The 15203-nt window shown below is 26.4% G+C and overlaps 1 protein-coding gene across 1 annotated transcript in view; it reads left to right on the top strand.

The window, feature by feature from the left end:
• Window positions 1-3526: 3526 nt before the first annotated feature.
• Pkc53E (Protein C kinase 53E) overlaps window positions 3527-15203 on the top strand; it is a 172823-nt gene continuing 161146 nt past the window's right edge. Inside the window, 1 exon segment of the mRNA XM_065512370.1 lies at window positions 3527-3927. The gene's annotated coding sequence lies outside the window, so the exon portion shown is untranslated.

The raw sequence follows: 15203 nt of genomic DNA on the forward strand, positions 1-15203 counted from the left end.
ATGAGACAGATTTCTATAGAAAAATGTCTCTATGAGACAGATTTCTATAGAAAAATGTCTCTATGAGACAGATTTCTATAGAAAAATGTCTCTATGAGACAGATTTCTATAGAAAAATGTCTCTATGAGACAGATTTCTATAGAAAAATGTCTCTATGAGACAGATTTCTATAGAAAAATGTCTCTATGAGACAGATTTCTATAGAAAAATGTCTCTATGAGACAGATTTCTATAGAAAAATGTCTCTATGAGACAGATTTCTATAGAAAAATGTCTCTATGAGACAGATTTCTATAGAAAAATGTCTCTATGAGACAGATTTCTATAGAAAAATGTCTCTATGAGACAGATTTCTATAGAAAAATGTCTCTATGAGACAGATTTCTATAGAAAAATGTCTCTATGAGACAGATTTCTATAGAAAAATGTCTCTATGAGACAGATTTCTATAGAAAAATGTCTCTATGAGACAGATTTCTATAGAAAAATTTCTCTATGAGACAGATTTCTATAGAAAAATGTCTCTATGAGACAGATTTCTATAGAAAAATGTCTCTATGAGACAGATTTCTATAGAAAAATGTCTCTATGAGACAGATTTCTATAGAAAAATGTCTCTATGAGACAGATTTCTATAGAAAAATGTCTCTATGAGACAGATTTCTATAGAAAAATGTCTCTATGAGACAGATTTCTATAGAAAAATGTCTCTATGAGACAGATTTCTATAGAAAAATGTCTCTATGAGACAGATTTCTATAGAAAAATGTCTCTATGAGACAGATTTCTATAGAAAAATGTCTCTATGAGACAGATTTCTATAGAAAAATGTCTCTATGAGACAGATTTCTATAGAAAAATGTCTCTATGAGACAGATTTCTATAGAAAAATGTCTCTATGAGACAGATTTCTATAGAAAAATGTCAGTTTGAGATAGATTTCTATAGAAAGCTGTCAGTTTGAGATAGATTTCTATAGAAAGCTGTCAGTTTGAGATAGATTTCTATAGAAAGCTGTCAGTTTGAGATAGATTTCTATAGAAAACTGTCTGTTTGATACAGATTTCTATAGAATACTGTCTGTTTGAGACAGATTTCTATAGACAACTGTCTGCTTGAGACAGATTTCTATAGAAAGCTGTCTGTTTGAGACAGATTTGTCTGTTTGAGACAGATTTGTCTGTTTGAGACAGATTTGTCTGTTTGAGAAAGATTTCTATAGAAAAATGTCTGTTTGAGACAGATTTCTATAGAAAACAGTCCGTTTGAGACAGATTTGTATAGAAAACTATCTGTTTGAGACAGATTTCTATAGAAAACTGTCTGTTTGAGTCATATTTCTTTTGAAAACTGTCTGTTTGAGACAGATTTCTATAGAAAAGTGTCTGTCTGAGACACATTTATATAGAAAAGTGTCTGTATAAGACACATTTCCATGGAAAGGAGTCTGTAAAAGTCCTATTTGCATAGAAAAGAGTATGCGTAAGACAGGTTTCTATAGAATATTATCCGTAAAAGAGTTTCTGTGTAAAATGCAAATAGTTAAAATTCCTTTTCAAGTTAATTATTCTCTGTTCTCAAAAACTGTTTTTTTTTGAGCTGGTTTTATTTTTTTACATGCTTTCATTTATTTGTATTTATTTAAGTTTCCTTTTAAATATCTAGTCATTATAATATTTTACTAGACTTGACTTTTTATTTTTTCAAAACTAAATTACATTTTTAACTGTAATACAGAGTGCAAAAAACAACCATTATTTATGATATAAATAATTTGATTTGTTAGGTTTAATTTTGTTGTAAATGGCGTGTTTTAAAGCAGTTTAATTACTTAATATTTAAACACTTTTAGAAAAAGAAACACACAAACCCAGCTAAGTTACACAATATTTAACCTGGAAAGGAAGTACCTACCTTCAAGCTGAGAGCAGCTTAAGTTTAGCTAAATGGTTGGTTTCAACAAACAAACACGTAGCTGCTAACAGTATGTACAATGATAAACTCAATTTAACTCAAGATCATGTAACTATCAGATCATGACATTTTATGATCATATAGCATCTTATAGTATTATAACACTATTTGTATAATTTTCTTAAAACTCACTTAATTAGTTAGTAGCTGACTAAGAATTCGTTTTCATTTCATGATTTTTTAAAAAAAAAAACACTCCCATTAACAACGATTTGATTTCTATTTACTTTAGCAATTTATTGAAAAGGTGTTAATAATATTTTTTTTTAAATGTTTAAGCTCAAATACAGCAAGTCAAGTATTGTGTAATACTGGTATATTAAAACAGTACACAGCTTGGTGCTATATTACACAATTTTTAAATAAATATTTTAAAAAAAATTATGAACGTCACTTGTTGAAAGGTCATAAACATCCTACGATGCTTTTTAATGAGAATTATATTTTCCATAGAGTCTTATTAATACAGAATTTGTTTAGAAATCTGTCTCATACAGAGACATTTTTCTATAGAAATCTGTCTCACAGAGACACTTTTCTATAGAAATCTGTCTCACAGAGACACTTTTCTATAGAAATCTGTCTCACAGAGACACTTTTCTATAGAAATCTGTCTCACAGAGACACTTTTCTATAGAAATCTGTCTCACAGAGACACTTTTCTATAGAAATCTGTCTCACAGAGACACTTTTCTATAGAAATCTGTCTCACAGAGACACTTTTCTATAGAAATCTGTATCATAGAGACATTTTTCTATAGAAATCTGTCTCATAGAGACATTTTCCTATAGAAATCTGTCTCATAGAGACATTTTCCTATAGAAATCTGTCTCATAGAGACATTTTCCTATAGAAATCTGTCTCATAGAGACATTTTTCTATAGAAATCTGTCTCATAGAGACATTTTTCTATAGAAATCTGTCTCATAGAGACATTTTTCTATAGAAATCTGTCTCATAGAGACACTTTTATTTAGAAATCTGTCTCATAGAGACATTTAAATGTGATTTTCAAGAGTATTTAAGCCAATTCTTTAAGCCACCAAAATGTATGTATGAATATATATAAAAAAAATTGCTTTAAAAAATGCCATAAATCAACAATAAACAAAATAAATGATTAACGTGTTGCTTTTAATTGTGTGGTACATGAGAGTTGCTGTAAAAGCAAACAAATACACAAAAACACACACTGAACCAAAGACACAAACACACAAAGCAGCAACAACAAGATAAATGAAATGAAAAAAAAAATAAATAAAAAAGTGAAAACACAACAAACTTTGGTTGTTTAAAAGAAAAATCAAACAAGACAAGGTATTTGTTGTTGTTTGCTTACAGCAAAAAATCAGGCAAAAAAAAGAGAGTAAGTGTTTGGTTAGTGTAAGAGAGAGAGGGAGAGGGTGGTAGGGGGTGTAAATAAACAAAAATAAACCACAAAGATAAATTACACAACCCTGTCAATAAAGTAATGGTTAAAGAAAAATACAACCCCCTATTTAAAAGAGAGGGAGAGAGTGAGAATGAGAGTGATTTTAAATGAGAGCAGCAACTTGATTTGGGAAAAGCTTTAAGGGTAGTAAAGCTTGTTTTGTGGGTTATTTTTCACCACTCTGTGTGAGTGTTGGGGAGAAAGCTGAACTTTTTTAGGGGCTCTTTTAGACATTTAAAACTATAGAATTTCTTTATAGAATTGAATGGTAAAGAAGCAAAATAAACTTTTCACAACGTTGCGAATTGTGGAGCCTAACGGACGTGTACGGAGAAGAAGCTAAATAATAGTGAATATTAAAAAAAAAAAACATAAAGAAAGAAAAAAAACAAATAATAGTTAAACAAATAAATAAAAACCAAATCAATCATAATAAAAACGAAACAACGGCCATAATATTGTAATTAAAAACAACAACATAAAGAAAAAGAAAGAAATTAAAAGTAATAAATGAAAATAGTACGTAAAAACCATAAAAAATTTAAAAAAAAAAATTAAACACATTTGCAAACAACAAAAATTTGCAAACAAATAAAACAACAACCTGTAATGAAAATATTAGAAAAAAATCAATTGAAAGCCCAGGAAAATAGCAAATAAAAAAAGTGTTAACAAATTAATAACAAGTTTAAAGAAAAAAATTAAAAAAATGTAAAATTACTAATTAAAAAAATAATCTGTTAACAACAAAAATCAATAAAAAAAAAATTATATAATTTTTAAAATTAATTAAAAAATATAACAACTATTTTAAACAATTCTCATTTATTGTTTATTATATTTGTTGAAAAGTGTCTCTACTTTGTGTATATTTTCTATTTTTAAACAATTGTAGTTTGAAAGTTTTCTTCAGCTCCTTTAATCATTTTGTTACAATTTCATTTCATTTTCTATTATATTTTAGTTTCAAAAACTGTTGCATTTTTTCCTGTATTGAATAGCAGCAAAAAAAAACTATGTTTAAATGGTTTAAAAAGTGTATAAAAAATGGCAAAGAACAAAACAAAGTTTTTTATGGGGGGAAAATAAGTAACATTAAAAAGCAGGAGTCTAGAAGAAGGAAACCCTAGAAGCACAGAAGAATTTTTTTTAAAAAAATTTCAAAATTTTTAATTTAAAAACAAATTTTAATTAATATGTATTTGTTTTATTACAATATTTAATTATTTCTCTAAAAAAAAATTTTAGATTTTATAAAAATTCAGCACATGAATTAAAGATTATTTTATCTAAATCGTTTAAATATAAAGATATTTGAAAAATTACTCAGTATTAGAAACGAAAATTTATTGTACTTTTTTAGCTAGTTATCTTATGTGAGTAATTCATTACCTCGTTTTCGAAATTTTGCAAAAGACCCCAAAAATCAGCAAACATTTTTTGTGACTTTGCTCACGGAACCTAACTCAGCCAAATCTACAGCGATTTTAATCATTTGAAAAGATTTGAAAAGCAAATTCTTTAAGCATTAAAATCATATATACATTATAATATACAAAGTACATACATTTAATGATTTTTTATAATAATAAAAAAAGAAATTTTTTTTTTTCAAAAATTTTAAAATATATTTTATTAAGGCATTATGTATTATGAATAAAATTAAATATATCTCTCTCTTAAATTTATTAACCAATAACAAAGTTAAGGTTATTTTTGTAAGCAAAGCTAGATTTTAAGGAATTCAAATGATTTCAAAATTTTTCAACTTTGGAGTTAATTAAATTGAAAATTTTGTTTGAAATGATCAAATTCAAAATACACATTTTCAAAACCCGACTTATTGTGAATGAAATAAACCATCTCCTTTTTAAATTGATTAACAAATGTCAAAGTTGTGGTTATTTTCGCAAGCAAAAAAAAATTTAAGGAATAAAAATAATTTCAATATTTTTCAACTTTGGAGTTAATTAAATTGAAAATTTTGTTTGAAATGATCAAATTCAAAATACACACTTTGAAAGCCTGACTTATTGTGAATAAAACAAGATATCCTCTTTTTAAATTAATTAACAAATATCAAAGTTGTGGTTATTTTTGTAAGCAAAGAAAATTTTAAGAAATACAAATGATTTCAAAATTTTTCAAATTTGGAGTTCATTAAATTGAAAATTTTCTTCTAATTGGTTACTTTCCAAATACACATTTTCAAAACCTGACTTATTGTGAATAAAACCAGCCACCTTTCATTTAAATTAATTAACAAATGTTAAAGTTATTATTGTTTTGCAAGCAAAAAAAATTTTAAGGAATAAAAATGATTTCAAACTTTTTCAACTTTGGATTTAATTAAATTGAAAATTTTGTTTAAATTGATTATTTCCAAATACATATTTTGAAAGTCTGACTTATTGTGAATAAAATAAGCTATCGTTCTTTTAAATTAGTTAACAAATGTCAAAGTTAAGGTTATTTTTGTAAACAAAGCTAATTTTAAGGAATACAAATGATTTCAAAATTTTTCAACTTTGGAGTTCATTAAATTGAAAATTTTCTTCTAATTGGTTACCTCCCAAATACATATTTTGAAAGCCTGACTTATTGTGAATAAAATAAGCCATCTGTTTTTTAAATTAATTAACAAATATCAAAGTTGTGGTTATTTTTGTAAGCAAAGAAATTTTTAAGGAATACAAATGATTTCAAAATTTTTCAACTTTGGAGTTAATTAAATTGAAAATTTTGTTTGAATTAATTACTTTCAAAATACATGTTTTAAAACTCTGACTTATTGTAAATAAAATAAGCCATCTTTATTTTAAATTAATTAACAAATATCAAAGTTATGGTCATTTTTGTTAGCAAAGAAAATTTTAAGGAATACAAATGATTTCAAAATTGTTCAAATTTGGAGTTCATTAAATTGAAAACTCTGACTTATTGTAAATAAAATAAGCCATTTTTATTTTAAATTAATTAACAAATATCAAAGTTATGGTCATTTTTGTTAGCAAAGAAAACTTTAAGGAATAAAAATGTTTTCAATATTTTTCAAATTTGGAGTTCATTAAATTGAAAATTTTCTTCTAATTGGTTACTTTCCAAATACATATTTTGAAAGTTCGACTTATTGTGAATAAAATAAGCCATCTCTCTTTTAAATTAATTAACTAATATCAAAGTTGTGGTTATTTTTGTCAGCAAAGAAAATTTTAAGGAATAAAAATGATTTCAAAATTTTTCAACTTTGGATTAAATTAAATTGAAAATTTTGTTTGAAATGATCAAATTCAAAATGCATCTTTTAAAAGTCTAACCTTTTGGGAATAAAATAAACCATCCTTATTTTAAATTGCTTAAGAATAGACAAAGTTGTGGTACTTTCTTAAACTGAAGAAACTTTTAAAAAATGAAAATATTTTTATAATTTTTCAACTTTGGAGATAATTAATTTGAAAATTTTGTTTGTAAACATGATTTTCGAAATACAAGTTTTGAAAGTCTGTATTATTCTAAATAAAATAAGCTATCACATATTAAAATTGATCAACAAATGTCATAGGTGTGGTACTTTCTTAAAGTGAAGAAACTTTTAAAACATGAAAATGTTTTTAAATTTTTTCAACTTTGCAGATAACTAATTTGAAAATTTTGTTTGTAAACATTTTTTTTCCAAACATGCTTTGCAAGTCTTACTTATTGTGAATCAAATAAGCTACATTTCACTTATATTGATTAACAAATATCAAAGTTGTGGTACTTTTTTGAGGAGAAGAAATTTAAAAAAATGAAAATGTTTTCAACATTTTTCAACTTTGGAGAAAACTAATTTGAAATGTTTGTTTGTAAACATTATTTTTAAAATGCATATTTTGAAATTCTTGGTTATTGCGAATAAAATGAGGTATCTTTCACTTAAATTGTTTAACAAACGTCTAACTTGTTTAAATAAAGGAACTTTAAAAAAAAAAAAAAATTTTTTCAAATTATTCAACTTTGAGGTTATTATTTTTAAAACATATATTTTGAAATACCGATTTATTGTGAATAAAACAAGTCATCTTTCTTTTTAATTTGATTAAAAAATGTCAAAGTTTTGATACTTTTTGTAAGTAACAAAACTTTACAAATGTTTTTTAAAAATATTTCAACTTTGGAGTTAAATAATTTGAAAATTTTGTTTGAAATGATTAATTTCAAAATATTTTCTTTGAAAGTCTAACTTATTGTGAATAAAACAAGACATCCTTCTTTTAAAGTGATTAACAAATATCAAAGTTGTAGTACTTTTTGTAAGTAAAGAAATTTTTGAAAATATTTTTAAAAATATTTCAAATTTGGAGTTGAACTATTTGAAAATTTTGTATATAAACATTATTTTTAAAATACATATTTTGAAAATCCTACTTATAGTGAATAAACTATGACATCCTTCTTTTAAATTTATTAACAAATGTCAAACTTGTAGTACTTTTTGTAAGTAAAGAAACTTTGAAAATATTTCAACTTTGGAGTTAAATTATTTGAAAATTTTGTTAGAAATGATTAATTTCAAAATACTTTGTTTGAAAGTCTAACTTATTGTGAATAAAACAAGACATCTTTGTTTTAAATTGATTAAGAAATGTTAATGTTGTGGTACTTTTTTTTAAGTAAATAAACTTTAAAAATGTTTTTAAAAATATTTCAACTTTGGAGTTGAATTATTTGAAAATTTTGTTTGTATGCATTATTTTTAAAATACATATTTTTAAAGCCTTACTTATTGTGAATAAAATATGACATCTTTCTTTTAAATTGATTAACAAATATCAAAGTTGTGATACTTTTTGTAAGTAAAGAAACATTAAAAATATTTTAAAACATTTTAGAGTTTAATAATTTGAAAATTTTGTTTGAAATGATTAATTTCAAAATACTCAGTTTGAAAGTCTGACTTTTTGTGAATAAAATAAGCCATCATTCATTTAAATCTATTAACATATGTCAAAGTTGTGGTACTTTTTTAAAGTGAAGAAACATTTAAATGATACAAGTGTTTTCAAAATTTTTCCACTTTGGAGTTAATTTGAACCTTTTTTAAAAATAAATTACATTTTTTTCGCTACATTTCATAAACAAAAACTTGTAAAATCATTTCAAATTACACAAATATTTGAAACTTTGGTATCACTAACAATCATACGCCTTCATATATGCAATACTCATTAGTAAATTAATATTAATCATACGCCTCCTAGTATGGAAAATCATACAAATATGTTATCTACTTAATCTCCTAAACTACTGGTCTGTTTAATAAATAATGTTAATGAAACTTATAGAGCAGGATATAAGATTTAAGGAAAGTAAACCAAAAATATTATTTTTTTATAAAAATTAATATTTACAGCTGGTCAAAGTAAAAGTAAACTACTACTTAAATGTGAAAAAATCCAAAATACAAATAATGCCAACAAATGTACTATCTCCTAAACTATTGGTGAAATTAAAAAATTATGTTAAAAAAAGATAAAGATCAAGAAGTAATCTTTAAGAAAATTAAATACAAATACATTTACAGATTGTATTGGGTTGAGCAAATGTTTAAAAACATTTTACTTTAACGTCAGTTAAAATATTTGTTCGTACTTGTTGAATTAAAGTTAAAAACAAGTAAGAAAGTATGGTCGGTGAAGCCCGACCATACACTAAGTAAAAGAGCAAAAACATTTTTCTTTTAAAATTTCAATAATTTATATTTTTGAGTGATTTTCGGAAGTGGGCCTTATATGGGAGCTATGACCAATTATGGACCGATCACCATGAAATTAGTGATTTATGTCTATATGAAAGTTTACTATGTTGAATTTTGTGAGTACATATACATTTTTAAATGATTTTCGGAAGCGGGTCAATATGGGAGCTATGACTAATTATGGACCGATCGTAACAAAATTTGGTGACATGAATTTTGTATATATAATACTTATTTGGAGCGCAATCTGTGGAGATATATTTATAAATTAAACATTTATGGCCGATAAAGTCCAATTTCGGAAGGACTTTGTATGGGGGCTAGGTGAAATAATGGACCGATTTCAGCCAGTTTCAATAGGCTTGGTCCTTGGGCCGAAAAAATAATATTTACCAAATTTTATCGAAATATCTTAAAAATTGCGACCTGTACTCTGCGCACAAGGTTTACATGGACAGCCAGCCAGCCGACCAGACGGACGGACGGACATAGTTTAATCGACTCAGAAAGTGATTCTAAGTCGATTGGTATACTTTAAGGTGGGTGTTAGACTAATATTTTTGGGCGTTACAAACATCTGCACAAACGCATAATACCCTCCCCACTATGGTGGTGTAGGGTATAAAAAAACTGATTTTTCTCTAATTTTTTGGGAAAAAAGTACTTTTTTTTATTTTTAAGTTATCTAAAACACTTCAAAAAAGATGTATTAAAAATTTATACTTTTTGAAAAGCTTTACTTAAACTTAGACTTAACACTAAATATTTTAAATGAAAATAAATTTAAAAATTTTTGATATGCAGGGGACCAGGTCCATTCAAATAAGGCCTATTTTTTATGAAAAATGCAACTTTAGGGCAAAAATTCTCAAATCGCGTAGGCGATATCAAAATAAAGTAACCTGGTTTAGATGGCCAAATATGTTCTTAATTATTTTGTAAAAGGTTCCGAAAACCCCGCTCCTGATGTGGATAGCAAAAAAAACTAAAAAATCTCATTTTTTGGATTTTTCAAAACTTTTTTGGGAATTACGGGATTCCTGATTATAAATTTCAAAATTTGTTTTTATTTTTCTACATCTAATAGAAAAGTCTTTATAACTGTAAAATTTCATTAAAAACTATTAATAAATAAAAAAATTAATTTTAATTTACAAAAAATTTTTATCTGTGCAAAAACTCAATAAAAAGCATTTTTTGTTATACCTACTTTGTTATACCTACATCCACTTTTTCAAAAAACAATGTCTAAATGTAAGGGTAAAACTGGTTATCATAAAATTTTTGTAACCTTTTGTCTATTTCTAACAAAATAAAAAAAAATAATACAGATATTCCAACAAACGAGTTAGATATAAGCATTTTTATGCTAACGGCAGCCATTCACCTTACAAAACGTATGAACATACCGAGGTATGTTGCTGTTGACGTGTGTAAAACAGTTCTGCTGTTGACATAAAGATTAATAAGGAATATAAAAAATTAAAAATTTTTAAAAAAATATTTTATTTTACTTTCCATAAAATCGCTTTTCCATAAATTTCAACTTTGCTAACCCATAAGTAGGAACTAAAAATCCACAGAATCCTTTTCAAGCACTCATTTCATAGGTTGATCAATTATCTATCATATGCCTTTTAAATTTTTTGATTATCTCATTTGTTTCCAAAGTTATGATTTTTGCAACGAAAAAACTCAAATGACGTCACTTTTTTTCTTTGGAAATAAAGCAAAACTTCCCGCATATGGCGATTTGTTGGCACTTAACTCGACATTTTTGAAGCTAATAAAGATACAAAAAACTTAAAATTGCATGTTACTCCATTCAAAAAATAAGCTGACAAGTGTTTCGTACTTTTTCGAAATTCGAACCGTTTAGGGGAGAAAACGGGTAAAAACTGTATTTTGGTACTTTTTTGGCACCCTATGTATCTTTTAAACCAATCAACATAGAAACAAATTTTAAATCGCATTCTTTACTTATCAAAAACTAAAAAATATAAGTTTTGTACTTTTTGGAAAATCGAACCCTTGAGGGATAAAAATTGGGTTTTTATTTTTGGTACTTTTTCATAAAATATGTTTTTCTATAATTTGACATAGACATACGAATATTTTATTATGAACTCTCACCACGATGCAGATTTTTATTTGAATAAAATTTTACCACCGCAATGGGGATAAAAAAAGGTACCAAAAAGGGGATAAAATCGGGAAAATAAATTTTATTTGAAATTATTAAGCCAATTTTGATAATTGTTTTAACATTGGCTACTGGATTCATACAAAAAATAAATAACGTGGATTTATTTGGAACTCGAGTGAATAGATGTATATTGGGCCAAATCCGGGTAAACAGTTTGGTACTTTTTTTAAAACATATTTTTTCTTGGGCACATTAACACAGATTTTAATCGATTGAGACATGTCTGTAGCATAAACAATTTTGGCAAAATGGAATATTTTTAAATTTCAAGCTTTATTATGAGCTCCCACCACGATACATAAATTTATTTGAATAAAACTTTACCAAAGCAATGGGGATAAAAAAGGTAACAAAAAGGGGATAAAATCGGGAAAATACATTTTATTTGAAATTATTAAGCCAATTTTGATAATTTTTTTAACATTGGTTCCTGGATTCATACAAAAATTAACTAACAGGGTGTTGTTTGGAACTCGAGTGCCAAATCCGGGTAAAAAGTTTGGTACTTTTTTTAAAACATATTTTTTCTTGGGCACATGAACACAGATTTCAATAGTTTGAGATATGTCTGTAGCATAAACAATTATGGCCAATTGGTACTTTTCTCCTAATGGTACTTTTTTTTAATATTTTAAATTATTTCACTTATCGTCCTTAAAGTTAGCTGATATGTATCTGAGTGAAGTTTGTGTTAAGCATAGGGTACAATATTTAGGTACCAAAATGTGGGAACTGAACTATAGGTACTTTTTTATTCATCTAATGGTACTTTTTTGATTTTTCTATAACAATGAACTTAAAAACATGAAATTAGGCATCTATGGTCCTAAGTGAGTGAAAATTCAAGCGGATACTTCATGGTACTTTTTTTAATTTTCTATAACAATGGACATAGACACATGAAATTAAGCATACACGGTCCTATGTGAGTGAGAATTCTAGGGGGAGACTTTTTGGTACTTTTTCTTTCATCGAATGGTACTTTTTGTAATTTCTTCACCAATGAACCTAGAAACATGAAATAAAGCTTATATGGACCGGATTGAGTGGGAATCCACAAGTGCCTGATTTTTGGTACATTTTATATATTGTAGCGGTACTTTTTTGAATTTTCTGTAATAATGGACCTAAAAATATGAAATTAATCGTAGATGTTCTAAAGTGAGTGAGAATTCTAGGGGGAGACTTTTTGGTACTTTTTCTTTATTCTAATGGTACTTTTTTGAATTTTCTATAACAATGAACTTAGAAACATGATATTTAGCCTATATGGTCCTAAGTGAGTGAGAATTCTAGAGATAGACTTTTTGGTACTTTTTCTTTATTCGACTTTTTGTAATTTCTTCACCAATTAACCTAAATCCATGAAATTAAGCTTCTATGGGAGTGAGTGGGAAACCACAAGTGGGGGCTTTTTGGTACTTTTTATATATTCTAATGGTACTTTTTGAATTTTCTGCAATAATGGACATAGAAATATGAAATTAGGCGTATATGGTCCCAAGTGAGTGAAAATTCAAGGCCATACTTCTTGGTACTTTTTCTTTGTTCTCATAGGTACTTTTTTGAATTTTCTATAATAATGGACCTAGAGTTTCCAAAAAAAAGAAGAATTTCAAAACCGCGGTTTCGTTTTTTTCGGTTTTGTGATAATTTATTAAATATTAATTGTTATAGAAACAAAATTAGTTGGTAATATAGGAAAGGCTATATTACCAACTCTTCTAATTGGTGTATCGAAGCGCACCCCAGCTAGTACATTTTAAAGCTTTAATCAATAGCCTTTGGCATACCTTCTCGTAAATGTTGCACATTTTTCCGTTCGATTTTATTTCCTTTTCTGTTTTCTATATTTTTTTTCTTTTCATTTAAGTTTTGTTGCCATTGTTGTAGTCTTCATTTAATTCTATGACATTATCAGTCGCTGTATTTGTGCAAAACAAAAAAAAAAAAAAATAGAAGAAAAATCATGAACAATTTTTGTTTTGTTCTCCTGCTCATTTTTTGTATTGTTGTAGTTGTTGTGCTTCTCCTTTTGTATTATTTACATTGTAGAAGTGAGTAAATGTTAGCGTGTATGTGTCTATGGCGCCGTTATATCAATTAAAAAATAAATAAATAAACAAAATTCTCTATGTGTGTTACTGTGGTGAGGCCTGCATATGTATTAGCTCTCTTATTCTAGTACTATGGGCCCATTTTTGCTGTAGTAGTAATATCCCAGCTGTTCTGGGATCCAATTTGTACGAATTACTCACAAAACTCTTTAAGTGACTACTCTATAGATTACTTGGAGACACTTAAGTGACAATTGTCTATACTCTAGATTACCTGGGATATATAAAGTAACCAATTGACTTATCTCTGCACTGCAAAGAGCACAAACGTGACAACTAATCCAAAATAACTGTCTTTAAGAGCCAACAATAACTACTTGCTTAACAGATGGGAATTTATTTCTACATAGCATTGCATTGTATAGTAAAAATTCTTTTCAATTAAATATTTAAACACACACATACATACATATGTCTTTGTATTTCTATTTATTTTGTATTTGACTGGAATTATTTTTAGTTTTAACATTGATGGCTGTTGTTGTTGTTTATCGCACAAAACACTTGTCTATGGTCATTAGAAGTGTTGAATGTTTGCAATATAATAATGTTTGAACTGGAAAGACGTGAATGTCTACAAATAAATAAAAACTGGCCATAACATTTATAGTTTTTTTTTATGAATCAATTAGAAATGGAACGTACTAAAAATGAAGGAAAATAAATAAATGAAAATATTAAGAGACTGAAAAGTTACACTAAAATATTCTACATAAAAAAATATTTTGATGGAAAAGAAAGCAACCGATTACGATTTGATATTTCTGCTTTTGATTCTAGAAATTTCTTGAAACTTTCATAAAATTTACTGCCCTATTCATTCCAGTAATAATTATTCCTAGAATATCGTTTTGAAAGTGTCTCTCCACTATAATTATCTATACATATAAAAATGGTCCATGTATGTAATGGCATCACGTGATAACGGCTGGAGCGATTTGGCTGATTTTTTTTTATTCGATTCGAAATTTTCAGGAGATGGTTTGTAAAGAAAAAAAAAATCAAAAATTCCGGATAAAACTCGGACATTTTTTTCTTTTTTGAGTCCAGTCAACTATAATATAAAAGCTCCCTAAAGTATGCAGTACAAATGAAGATATTTTATTTGCAAATATATAAGAGCAGGCAGGTTTATGTGGGTTGGAGAAACTTGAAGAACTAATATTAGTAAATGCTACCGGGGCGGACAACTAGTTTAAAATATTAAGAAAATTGTTTCAATGTTTACATTAATTTAACGTTACATATATATGTATATACATTCTGCCCTATTCATGTTATTAGTCAAATGTGAAACTTTTTTAGTGAAAAATTTAGATAAATATTTGTATCTGTGACAGATATTTACTAAATTAGAGATACTGGGCTTTAATTGTTTATCCAGCTTTGAAAAACTTAATGTTTTTTAATGGTTGAAATCCTGGAAAATTCAACAAAACATAATATGAAAGAAAATGGAAGTGATATTTTTGTGTCATATTAAAATTCTACTAAAGTTTCTCCCCTATTCATGATTTTAAAAGAATGGTAAAGATTTTTCTTAGAATCTTATATACCATTCACCAAACTAAACTTTAAAATTTTTTTTTCCAAATTGTTTTTAAAAATTAAAAAAAAAAAAATTTTTATTTTTTTTTCCAAATTTTTAAAAAAAAAAATTTTTAAGTTTTTTAAAAAGAATGTTATAAATTTTTCTTAGTATCTTATGTAACATTCACCAAATTTAAATTTTTTT

Source organism: Calliphora vicina, chromosome 5 (assembly GCF_958450345.1).
Source record: "Calliphora vicina chromosome 5, idCalVici1.1, whole genome shotgun sequence".
Classification (NCBI taxonomy): domain Eukaryota; kingdom Metazoa; phylum Arthropoda; class Insecta; order Diptera; family Calliphoridae; genus Calliphora; species Calliphora vicina.